Source organism: Pinus tabuliformis, chromosome X (assembly GCF_031772625.1).
Source record: "Pinus tabuliformis cultivar Carrire ecotype Pingquan chromosome X, CPIR1, whole genome shotgun sequence".
Taxonomy (NCBI): Eukaryota; Viridiplantae; Streptophyta; class Pinopsida; order Pinales; family Pinaceae; genus Pinus; species Pinus tabuliformis.
In genome coordinates this window covers 1,471,293,389-1,471,305,991 of record NC_142308.1, presented here as the reverse complement: position 1 = coordinate 1,471,305,991, position 12,603 = coordinate 1,471,293,389, and positions in this window count along the sequence as shown.

Below are 12,603 nucleotides of genomic sequence, written 5' to 3'. Positions count from 1 at the left end.
CCATGGTTTTGTGGCATGCTGATATGCTCCAATTACTACTTGAAATGGTATTTTATATCTACCCTTCCTCTGTCGTGAGTAGACCTATCCATTGAATGTAGAGAGAAAGATTGCTAATTTATGTGAGAAAAAAATAAAATTTCCCTCACCAACGTAAGTTACGTTGTGTTACAGGGAAAAGTGTCTATATAGAACTGCTCTATCCCACTAAGGTGTGACAGCTGCCTTAGAAACAAACAGAGAAAAGCTACTTTCATTTTTCCTTTATGAATTATAGATAGAGAGGAACAGAAAGACCAACCTCTGTCTTGCGCTAATCTCCTGATTTGATTCCTCTCTTCTTTGATAGTCTTTAGCTACCTGCTCCCTTGCACACCCAACTTCACAAAGTACCTGTAAGATCACAGTAGCATAGCACTATACAAAGACATGGATCTATGATCATAAACAATCTAGGATCAGATGTAAATTGACCATACAAATGTAGCAAACATCAATGACACAAGAGCATGGAGGAAAACTTGAATAGCTTTTATTGATAAACAAGAAAGAGCCAAGAGGAGTTATAACCAGTTGTTCTGACCCAACATCAACCTCTCAGCAAGGAAGCCCCTCTTCACCTCATACAAAGCTTAGATCACCCAACAATCTGATGTTTGTCTCAAGAAGCCAACAACAATTCCTTACAATATGCAAAATTCCACCCTCTGGATCTCTGGGATGAGGGATCCATATATAGATATATGTAATGGAGATGAGTCAGCTTATGATTTGATTAGTGTCTTCCCTCTGATAGTTCTTGCTTCCACTTGGAGATTGATGATCTCTTACTCATCCTTGGTCGAATTTAGAGAGGCAAGTGTCACAGGAGAAGATTCTGGAAGCTTCCATTGCCTCTCCACCTCGCGGAATGACACTGCCATTTGTCATTTCTCGCCCATCGCACCCCATAGAAGGGATTTTTGAAATGCAACGCACCCACACAGTGTATTTAGGTGAGATGCAACGCACTTGGCCAGTGGAGCAGCTGAAATGATCCCGTTTTGACCAATTCTGAGCAGTTTTTCATGGAGAACTTCTGGGAGAAGCTGTAATCTTTTGACCTTGTTCTTTTAGGGGTTAGAACAACACTTTTAGGGACTTAGGAGCCCTTGGTTTATGGACATTTCATGCTTGGGGTTGTAGTGCCCAAAAATGTCTATAACACATTGTTCTTGTCTATGACAAGTACTGCAAGCTAATGTTTATGTGTGAAGATTTAGGCTCTATTCTCTCTGTCCTCTCTGCCAATGCTAGTATCTCTGACAATGAAACCCTCTAACACTCTTTTTCCATTTCATAGCTCCCTCCAAAAAGTTCATGACTCCTCAAGGTTACGTCTGACTCTGAGCAACAACAAAAGGCCAACCACCGCTCTATTGGTAGTGCTATGGGAGGAGGACTCATTGAGCATTCCACTCCAAGAATTGAGAGAGTGATATCCAACTCTATAGATAGACAACAAGGTCTAGGTGATGAAAACATTTTCCCCATGCAGATAAGTCATATTCGATGGACATAACGAGGTCAAACACACAACTTATTATCCATCGGAATCTGAAATATTTTCCTAAGAAGGAAAATACATAAAATATCTCGAAATATTCTCTACAAATGGAAAATGTGCACGTAAAAAGAAGGATTCAACATTTATCTACTATCTCCTTTGTTGTTGAAGGGGCTGCCTTCTATGGGATGCTTCACAAACATATTGAATGGGCAGAAGCTCCTTTTGCTTGAAATGTTTTCTTTGTAAGTATAATATACAAATTGTGATTCACTTTTCCCACCACTAAATTTTTATTGACTGCTTCGAATTATCACTCCTGGTTAACATTTTTCCAGTGTTAATAACTGTAATATTCCTCGAAACAAAATAATAAAGACTGTTACTTTTGAAAATGAATTTTAATCTTCTGTGAATTGCTGGTTTGTCGGGTATTATGGTAGTTATAAATTTATAGTTACAGTAATTTGCTTTTGGACTCACTACTAGGATGTCACCACTATTGGTAAGAGTCGATCCAGTGTACGAATGAAGGGTTGATGGATCTTGCTAGATTTGGATGAGCTCTGCTAGTATTTAATGTGCAAAGCCAAACATGTTTGCAATTGATGTGTTGAAGAAAGTTTTATCTAGGCACAAGAACCACATTTTATTGAATTCACGAGGTCCCTCTCATGTTGCATTGCTTTTCCAAGGTCCTCAACCAAGTGTTACAAATCCAACTATTAGTGGTTGATAAAGAAATTACTCTCTGGACCTTTGGGCTTTTGTTCACCTATAGGAGTTTTATTGAGTAAGGTTTCAATAAACAAACCTTAGTAGAAGTTGATCATGTTATATTGTGAGGTGATTGGTTTTATTTGTTGATATCTAAGGCTGAGTGTCTCAAATATGGAATTGATCCAAATTGGATCCATGAAGATTATCAAAGTGCCATGAATGTATCAAAACAGGACAGACTTCGAGTTTATGAACACAAAGCGATCAAGAAGACCTCTGGACAGTGGTAGTTTGCAGCCAACAAGGAACGACTAGGATCTCGGTCAAAGCGCGCTGACCAAGGCCCATGGAGACCGCGTAGGAGGCAAAACTGGAACTTGGGAAGCCCGGATCGGGAAATAGAGGCCATTTATGATGCGTGATTAACGCTTAGCTGGGTAAAACCCCTCGAGAAGGAAAAAGCCCCAAAGCGCTCGGTCGCATGGATGCCGAGAAACCGTGGGGAAGGCGCTAAGGTGAAAGGCGGGACTTGCACTGCAAAACCGGTGGTATATCGGGGGCATCGTTAGGCGGTAAGCGGATTTGGCTGAAAGTGAGCGATTCCATTCAACTCACAATGCATGTCTGGCAGATGAGAGAGAAAACCGCTGCTCATCGCGTACTAACAGTCGAGCAAGTCAACCGTGCGAAATGAGCAAACAACGTAGCATCAGGGGCTCCAGATTTGATGGTGGAGATTGCGCCCGATGGAGAAACCAGATTTGATAGGGGATTAATCCATGGTATAAAGAATTTTGAAGTCTGATTTGACCACTGAGATGGCGGATGAGTCATTCCACTGTGTAACTAAAATCACCGAACCGGGAAGAGCTGGCGCAGTTCGTGAGAGGACAAGTGGCCACTTCCTTGTGGATGATGGTGATGACGCAAAGGTAGGGAACTCCAAATGAACAGTAACAAGCGATCCGAAGGGGCGGAAGGGGAATCAGACAGTCAAGGATAGATTGGCTTTAAGCCATGAACAGACAGAGAACAGAACACAGAGAAAGAAGAAGAGAACGAAGATAGAGAAAGTGAGAGTGAAGAAAAGACAGTGAAGCAAGAAGTGGAAAACAGAGAGCTGAGCTGACCTAAGGCAGCATCGAGCAGACAGAAAGCTTGAGAGGTTCAAGCAATACCTGTGAGGATCTGTCAGGAATTGAGTACCACATTGGACTCCTCTCATTGAAGACCAGAGAGGTCAAGAATTGGAAAGGAAAAAAGTTTGTGCACTCTAGTGGCTTGGGGAATCCAAGAACCACCCTACCAAGCATCATCTGTTTCAGGAGACTCAAATTGAGCTCCTTATTGTAAATATCTGCTTTAAAGACACAATAAAAGAAGGCCACCACTGAAAGCTGGACCAGAGGTGTAGCCTTAAAGAATAGGGTGAACTCCTTATTAATTTGTTGTGTTCTTGTATTTGCTTACTGTGTTTCTCTTACTGTTTTCCATTTTCCAGCATCTGTGTATTTTGCAATCTGATCGCTCCATTGCCTAAAATGACATGGACACACACCAACACATGAGTCTATAATACCTTCATTCAATAATTATTTAACTGAGATCACTCAAGAGTGATTTTCAGATCAAGTGGTATCAGAGCTTTAGGCTGTAAGGTTAGACAAGCTTGTGTTGGTTTAGCTGTTCAATGCTAACTAGATCAAAGCTCAAGTTAGGAGAAGGAGAGTTGGTCGAAACTAATCCTGAAATTGGGAGAGTCTATCCTCGGAAGACAATGTCAGAAGAAGGTTCTATGGGGCCAGACCCTCAATTCATAGATAGTTTCCTAGCCATAAAGTCCATGGTAGAAGAAATGTATAAATACTTTAGAAAACATAAAGATGAAGATTCATCAGGCTCTAAACAAGACAAAGGAGAAGATGAGTAAAATTCCCATGACCACTCAAAAGGAAAAGGGAAAGAGGAAAGCTTTCTCACACCTCCTAATAGCCCTGTACATAACAAGAAAGCATATTTGATTAAACTAGATGTTAAATTTGATTTGCCTATATATGATGGAGAGTTGAACGCAGAAAAGCTGGATAATTGGATTAGACAAATTGATGTTTACTGCAGAGTACAGAACATCGATTCAGAAAAGAGTAAGATTTAGCTGGCAAGCCTATGCCTTGGAGGCACTGCCTTAGTTTGGTGGGAAGACAGGACCCAAGCTGACATGAAAAGACATGGTAAGACTATCTCTATCTGGAGTGAATTTGTCTCTACAATAAAAAAGCAGTTCTATCCATTGGCCTACATGCAGCAAGCCATGATGAGTTGGCAAACTCTTCGACAGTTGAAGGGGCAAAGTGTGCAAGGGTACACTCAAGAATTTAGAAAGAGAGCATTGATTCTAGGGATCTCACTAGACTCACCAGAGACTCTGTTGGAGTACATTGGTGGTCTACACAGCTACATGAGGCACACTATCCTCATGTTCAATCCCACTAGTATAGATGATGTATCTGTACAAGCTACTCATCTAGAAGCTATAGGAAAGAATGGAAATCCAGAAGTTGGGGGATCTTCCCAAACCACTGCAAGAAAGAACAAGGAGAAAAGAAAGCAGAAATGGAAAGCAAGGAAGGCTAACACTGCATAGAAAAGCAAGGCTTCATGCACTCACTATAAAAAGGATGGGCACAATGAAGAGCATTGTTGGATTCTGCATCCAGAGCTGAGACCTAAGAAGTTCGAGGGCAAGAAGAAGAAGATTGTTGCAACTATTCAGAAAGATTTGGGGCTAGACTCAGGAGATGAAACAACCATTTCAGCCACAGGAATAAAAGGTAAGAATTCTGAAGCATCTACCAGTAATTCTGCACAATCTACTATTGATGAAGAAAATGAGAGAAAAAGACATGAGCTTTTCCATATTCAAGTTATTTCAAAACATCAAAAGATTGATACCTTGTTTGATAGTGGCTCACAAGTAAATTTAATTTCTGAAGCAATTGTAAAGAAGTTGGGATTAGTAACTACACCTCATAAGAGACCATACCCATTAGGATGGTTGAATGATAAAGCAGAACTACAAGTGACTAGACAATGAAAACTCAAGTTTTCTTTTGGGTCAACATTTGTAGATGACATTGAGTTAGACATAATTCCTTTGGATGTATGTGGAATTGTTTTAGGAAGTCCTTACTTGTATGATAGAAAAGTTATTTCTATAGAGCTGTTATTTCTCCAAGCTAGACTTGCATAGTGGATACCATCAGGTCAGAGTTGCAGAACAAGATGCATGGAAGACTACTTTCAAAACAAAGCAAGGATTGTATGAGTGGTTGGTTATGCCTTTTGGCTTAACTAATGCTCCAGCTACTTTCATGAGATTAATGAATGACGTAGTCAGACCTTTTCTTGATGATTTTGTTATTGTGTATCTGGATGACATTCTGATTTTTAGCAAAACATGGGAAGAACACTTAAAGCATATTAAACAGACATTAGATGTTTTGAAAAGAGAAAAACTTCATGTTAAACTCTCAAAATGTGAATTTGGCAAAACATCTTTGAATTATTTGGGTCATATAGTAGGGGGTGGTGAATTGAAGATAGATCCCTCTAAGGTGGCAGTCATTGTAAACTGGCCTAAACCCAAATCTGCTACAGAAGTTAGAAGCTTCTTAGGGGCAGCACAATATTGGAGGAAGTTCATTTCTAACTTTTCCTCAATTGCAGCTCCCTTACATGCTTTAACAGGATTGAACAAGGTGTTCCAGTGGGGAGGCAAATAGCAGAAAGCCTTCGACACCTTGAAAGAAAATATTAGTACAACAACTATACTAGCACTGCCTGATCTACAAATACCATTTGAGATCCAAACATATGCCAATGACTATGCCATGGGAGTGGTGTTGACACAGCACGATAAACCCATATGTTATCATTCTGAGACATTTAATCCTGCAGTGGTTAACTATCCTACATATGATAAAGAATTGTATGCATTAATGCAGAGTGTGAAAAAGTGTAAACATTACTTAATGGGCAAAGAGACAGTGATACATATTGATCATCAACCACTTCAATATCTACACTCCCAAACTAAGTTGAAACAATAAAGACACTATAGATGGATGGGTTTTCTACAACAGTTTCATTTAGTCATCAGATATAAAAAGGGCATACATAATAAAGTTGCAGATATGTTATCTAGACCTATTATAAATGCATCTACTATACTTAAGCATAATTATGTGTTATATGAGAGCTACATTGAACATTATGCTCAACATATAGATTTTAAAGATGTATATGCAACTTTAAGTCAAGACAAACGAGTAGAAGAATTGGATTATCATGTAAAGGACCGACTCTTATACCATTGTGGGAAGTTATGCATTCCACAAACTGAGAGAGTAAAGATAATTTGAGAAGCACACACTTCTCTAATATCAGGTCACTTTGGGATAAGTAAAACAGTTGCACAGCTGCAAATATTTTGTTATTGGAAAAAAATGAACGAGATAGTTTCTAGATATGTAAGAGGGTGTACTATGTGTGCTAAAAGCAAGCCCAACAATAGAAAACTAGGCTTGTACACTCCATTACCAGTTCCTTCTCACCCTTGGGAAAGTGTTTCCATGGATTTTGTTGGAGGACTGCCTAAATCTAGGAAAGGTCATTATTATCTATATGTTGTTGTGGATAGGTTCAACAAAATGTGTATTTGACACCTTGTAATAAGCAGATTACAGCTGAACAATCTGCAAAACTGTTCTTTGAACATGTGTGGGTTCATTTTGGATTACCCACTTCCATTGTATCTGATCAAGACACCCAATTTGTGGGGAAGTTTTGGTTAAGTCTGTGGGAACTGATGGGCACCAAATTGAAGAAAAGCACAGCTTTTCATCCATAAACTGATGGCCAGACAGAAGTAGTTAACAAGACAGTGATCCAGTTACTCAGAGAATATTGCAGAAAACATCCTAAGATTTGGGATGAACACTTGTGTTATGTGCAGCATGCTTACAACAGAGAAAAACATTCTTCTACACAGAGATCTGCTTTTGAGACCTGTTTTGGTTTCACACCAAGGTCTCCTTTGGATTTTGTCTTTGGTAAAGACACCATAGTTGAGGGACACAGTGATGTGGATAGGACAACTAGGTTCATTAAACAGATCCAAGAGATCCACCAAGCAGTATAGGAATAGCTGGAAAAGAGCCCAACCAAATACAAGGCAAGGCATGACAAGCATCGGATGGAGCATAGTTTCCAAGTTGGTGACCAAATCTAGCTGTATATCAGCAACGACAGGATGCAAGGTGAAGGTAAAAAGCTAAAGCCTATCAAGTATGGACCTTTCAAGATACTTGAGAATATTGGTGAGAATGCTTTTCGCCTTGATCTACTACCTTACATGCACATCTACTCAGTCGTAAATGTAGATTGCTTGAGATTGCTTGAACCCTCACTAATTGAGGATCCCGAAGAGTAGAGTCAATTGCCTTCTATTGATGACCTACTACCTGAATATCTTAATGAATTGTAGGAAGACATAGTTCTAGACAGGAAGGTGAGGACAACGTGCAGTGCAAAGTGAATAGAGATTGGACAAGTAAGACAATTGTACCCTCACTTAGTCGATGCTTGAAAACCAACTTTTGGTGGCCCAAAAGCTTTTTTAGTGGGAAGGCCGTGATCCGAATTGGATCCATGAAGATTATCAAAGTGCCATGACTGTATCAAAATAGGATAGACTTCGAGTTTATGATCATGGAGCAATCAGGAAGACCTGTGGACAGTGGCAGTTTGTGGCCAACAAGGAATGACGAGGACCTTGGTCAAAGCACACTGATCGAGGCCCATGGAGACCGTACAGGAGGCAAAAATGGCACTTAGGAAGCTCGGATAGGGAAACAGAGCCTATTTCTGATGCACGATTGCGCTAAGCTGGGCAAAACCCCTCAAGAAGGAAAAAGCCTCGAAGCGCTCGGTCACATGGATGCTAGCAAACCATGGGGAAGGCGCTAAGGCGAAAGGCGGGACCTATGCTCCAAAACCAGTGGTATATCGGGGGCATCATTGGGCAGTAAGTGGATTTGGCTGAAAGCGAGCAATTCCATTCAGCACACGACGCGTGTCCGGTGGATGAGAGAGAAACCCACCGCTCATCGTGTGCTAACTGTCGAGAAAGTCAACCGTGTGAAATGAGCGAACAACGTAGGATCTGGGGGCTCCATATCTGATGGTGGAGATTGCGCCTGATGGAGAAACCAGATTTGACAGGGGATTAAGCCGTGATGTAAAGAAGTTTGAAGTCCGATTTGACCGTTGAGATGGCAGATGAGTCATTCCATTGTGCAACTGAAATCACCGAACCATCGAGGAAGAGCTTGTGCAATTCATGAGAGGACAAGTGGCCACTTCCTTGTGGATGATAGCGATGATGCAGAGGCAGGGAACTCCAAACGAATAGCAACAAGCGATCTGAAGGGGTGGAAGGGGAATCGGACAGTCAAGGACAGATTGGCTTTAAGCCATGAACAGACAGAGAACAAAACACAGAGAAAGAAGAAGAGAATGAAGACAAAGAAAGTGAGAGTGAATAAAAGACAGTAAAGCAAGAAGCAGAAAACAGGGAGCCGAGCTGACCTAAGGCATCATCGAGCAGACAGAAAGCTTGAGAGGTTCAAGAAATCCCCGTGAGGATCTGTTGGGAATTGAGTAACACATTGGGCTCCTCCCATTTAAGACCAGAGAGGTCAAGGCTTGGAAAGGAAAAGAGTCTGTGCACTCTAGTGGCTTGGAGAATCCAAGAACCACCATACCAAGCATCATCTGTTTCAGGAGACTCAAATTGAGCTCCTCATTGTAAACCTCTGCTTTAAAGACACAATAAAAGAAGGCCACCACTGAAATATAGACCGGACGTGGCCCTAGAGAATAGGGTGAATCCCTTATTAATTTGTTGTGTTCTTGTATTTACTTATTGTGTTTCTCTTATTTCTTTCCATTTTCCAGCGTTTGTGTATTTTGTAATCTGATCGATCCGTTGCCTAAAATGACATGGAAGCACACCAGCACACGAGTCTATAATACCTTCATTCAATAATTATTTAATTGAGATCAATCAAGAGTGATTTTCAGATCAGGAATCTAGGGTATGCATTAAATCCTATTAGAAGTCTAACATATGAATTCTAAAGTTGTTGGATGGATTGTAGAACTATACTTGTTTGAATTAATTCTAGGGTTTGCAATATATTATAGTAGAGTATGTCATATCTCTGGAAGAAATATTGAGGCACTAGATATAATGACACTGATATCTTGATTGAGTTACTATTGTGATCTAGGGGTTACAACCTAACCTGAGCAAGAAGTTGAGGTTTAAAAGTATATGTCTCTTGCTAATTATGAACCTAACAAAGTTTAGGTATTTAATGTCTAAAATCTAATGCTTCCATTATTGTATGATTCTGATATAGTTAACTTCATGCTTCTATATATGTATTTGATTTTACTTGCTATTTAAGTTGTGCAGGTGCATAGGCTTTAGGATATTCAAGACATTCATGAGAAAAGTTGATTTGGTTGATAAGCATGGTGAAGGAATTTTTATGACTTATGATGATAAAGATGAGCTTGATAAGAAGGATTGAAGCCATGAAATATTCTCCAATGTTATGAAAATAAGTTGATTTCCCTAAGTTAAGAGGGAGCTTGGATAAATAAAATCTCCCAAGTTGAAAGGGAGGGAATACTATAGTCATGATGGACACCTTGAAGAAGAAATAGGAGAATGTATATTGGGGTGCTTCTGAAAGAAGGAAAGAAGGATCCGGTTGTAGAAAATATTGCTACATGTGAAGTAGGAAAGGAAGTTGTATGGTTAAAGAAATTTCTATCGAGATTCATTTGGGAAGTTTCTAAGTCCTACTATGATGAATTGTGAAGAAGCATCAAGATGATTAAAAACCCCAAAGGTTTATGTTAAGCCATGTGTATTTGAAAGGTTGTTACTGATTGTGGTTGTGATTGTTCAGGTAAATCTATCAAAGCTTTGGAAGCATGCTTGATGTTATCAATCTATTTGATCGGGAGAGATTTGAGGATTTATGTGTAATACACATTGCCTAGGAGGACATATGGTCGACCTATGTGTTGATGTCTAGTTCTCGAAGTAGGGAGGACGACATTGGTAATAGAGCTCTTACCTTGCATTACGCACCTAGTTCCTTGGGTTGATGGTTAGTAAGTAAGCTTGATGGTACTTAGAGAGGCTGAAAGCTTTAGTCCATATTTGTCCCACCCAGATAGATTTCCCTAGTTAGGAATCTAGTCTGTGGTATTGTGAGTGCCTAAACTCTTGACGGTTCATGTGTTTTGAGATCTTCCATGTACCTGTATATATATGAATACCTCCCTAGTTAAGAGAGAGTGTTGAAGAATGTAACTAGGTTTAGTCTTCATAATAGTATTTGAGTCATAATGAAATGTATATATCAAAAGAAAGAAAAATAAATTGTTATAATTATTATTATTATTATTATGACTTATTAAAGCATGAGTTTCATGCTTGGGTCATCATGTTTTAGGTCGAATTCCCCATTAAGCTCTTCTAGGTTTTATACTAAGTCATTAGAGTCATTGTCCATTTAATGAGACCCTTCTTGGGATTTTGAATAATGTAAAAATAATTATCATTGAGTCATTTTTCACGTCCACATCAAGTCGGCCTACATTAGGGAATTTGAGCTCTAGAAGAGGCTATTAATACAAAGCAGTTCGATTCATTTGGAGGATCCACTCACACAAGTTCGATACACAAGAAGGAACAAGAAAAAGTGCGAAATTGCAGAAGGAGAATTGCAGGGAAAGACAAGATCGAGTCTTTGGGCTATCTCTCTCTCACATGTGTTGCGAAATTATGGGGCTACTGCTGGGGTCGAAATAATGTATTCTAGTGCAGGTCGAAGTTTTACTGTTGGGTCAAAGTTCAGTTGTTGGGGAGGTCAAAATTTTGTTGTTGTAAGATTGAAGTGCTAGGTCAAAATTGTTGGCATTATGGTTCAAGTGTTGTCCTTGATGGCAACTCACTCAGTGGATGGTACAGGTGCTTAAAGGTTAGTACAGGTGATGGCAACTCAATCAGAAGACAGATCTCAGTACAGCATGGCAAGAAAGCTCATACACGCTCTTTCGTTAAGCCCAAGTCGCGTGTACACGCAAGTTAGATTCAGAAAAAGCGCGTGTATGTGGAAAGGTTCCTTTGGTTCATGGTGGTTAGACCTTGGAAGTTGTGCCTATGATTTCGGACCATTATGTCTCGACGGGCGTGTCGATCCCTAGTTTTAAAGTTGATGGTATTGTGTTACTATGGTTTTGGCTCTTGGTATTGAGAAAGGCCTAAGGCTATATAAGGAGAAGAAGATCATTAGGCAAAGATCATCTTTCGACAAGGCATGAATATCTAAGAGAGAAAGAGATCTGATATGCAGGTTCTGAGTTGGTTGATCTGAGCTAAGGAGAGATCTCATCGGTTGATGGAGAACTAGATCTAAGGAGAGATCGGGATCAAATGGTTTGAAATGCACTATCATGATATGGTTGATTATGCGTATTTCTAGATCTGCATATTGTCGCAATGTTACGTTCTGAGTCTAACTAATATCTGGTACAGCTGCAAATTGAGAAAGTTTATTTTTAGATCTGTACGCAGGTTGGCTTCGGTAAAAGCGCGTGTATACGCGGTTTCTGCTCATTAAAGTAGCGTATATCTTTTGAAGCTTGATTTGAGTTTACAGTGGGGTCTGACTGTTATTACAGAGTTCTGTAGTCTGCTCTGTGTTCTGGTAACTGGTGATTGACAGGGTTCAGTGGTTCAGTGATTCAAAGTTGGGTTGTTTTATGCTTCAATGATCTGTTGTGAAAATTGAATGAATTGTGGTCTTCAGATTGTAATGTTGTGCTTCAGGAATATCCAAGTCTGAAAATGTATGAAAAGTGATACCTGGAAGAAGGAAGATTGTAGGTCAGCACCTACGTACTAGTATCTTGGCTAGTACAAAAGAAAAAGGGGGGTTGGAGCTCCCTTCCAAGGAAGTTTGGAGAACGAGAGAAGGTTGAAGCCTTCTGCAGGTTGTAGCCTGCGTACTGGTATAAGGCTGCACCAGTACAAAAGATTGTAAACTGAAGTTTCATATTAAGAAAGATAGAGACAACTTGCAGCAGGTGGTTTTCACCCACATTGGGTTTCCACCTTATATCTTGGTGTTCATGTGTGTGGCTTTTTATCTGTTCTGTTATACTGCACATGTTTACTGTTAATATGATGAATA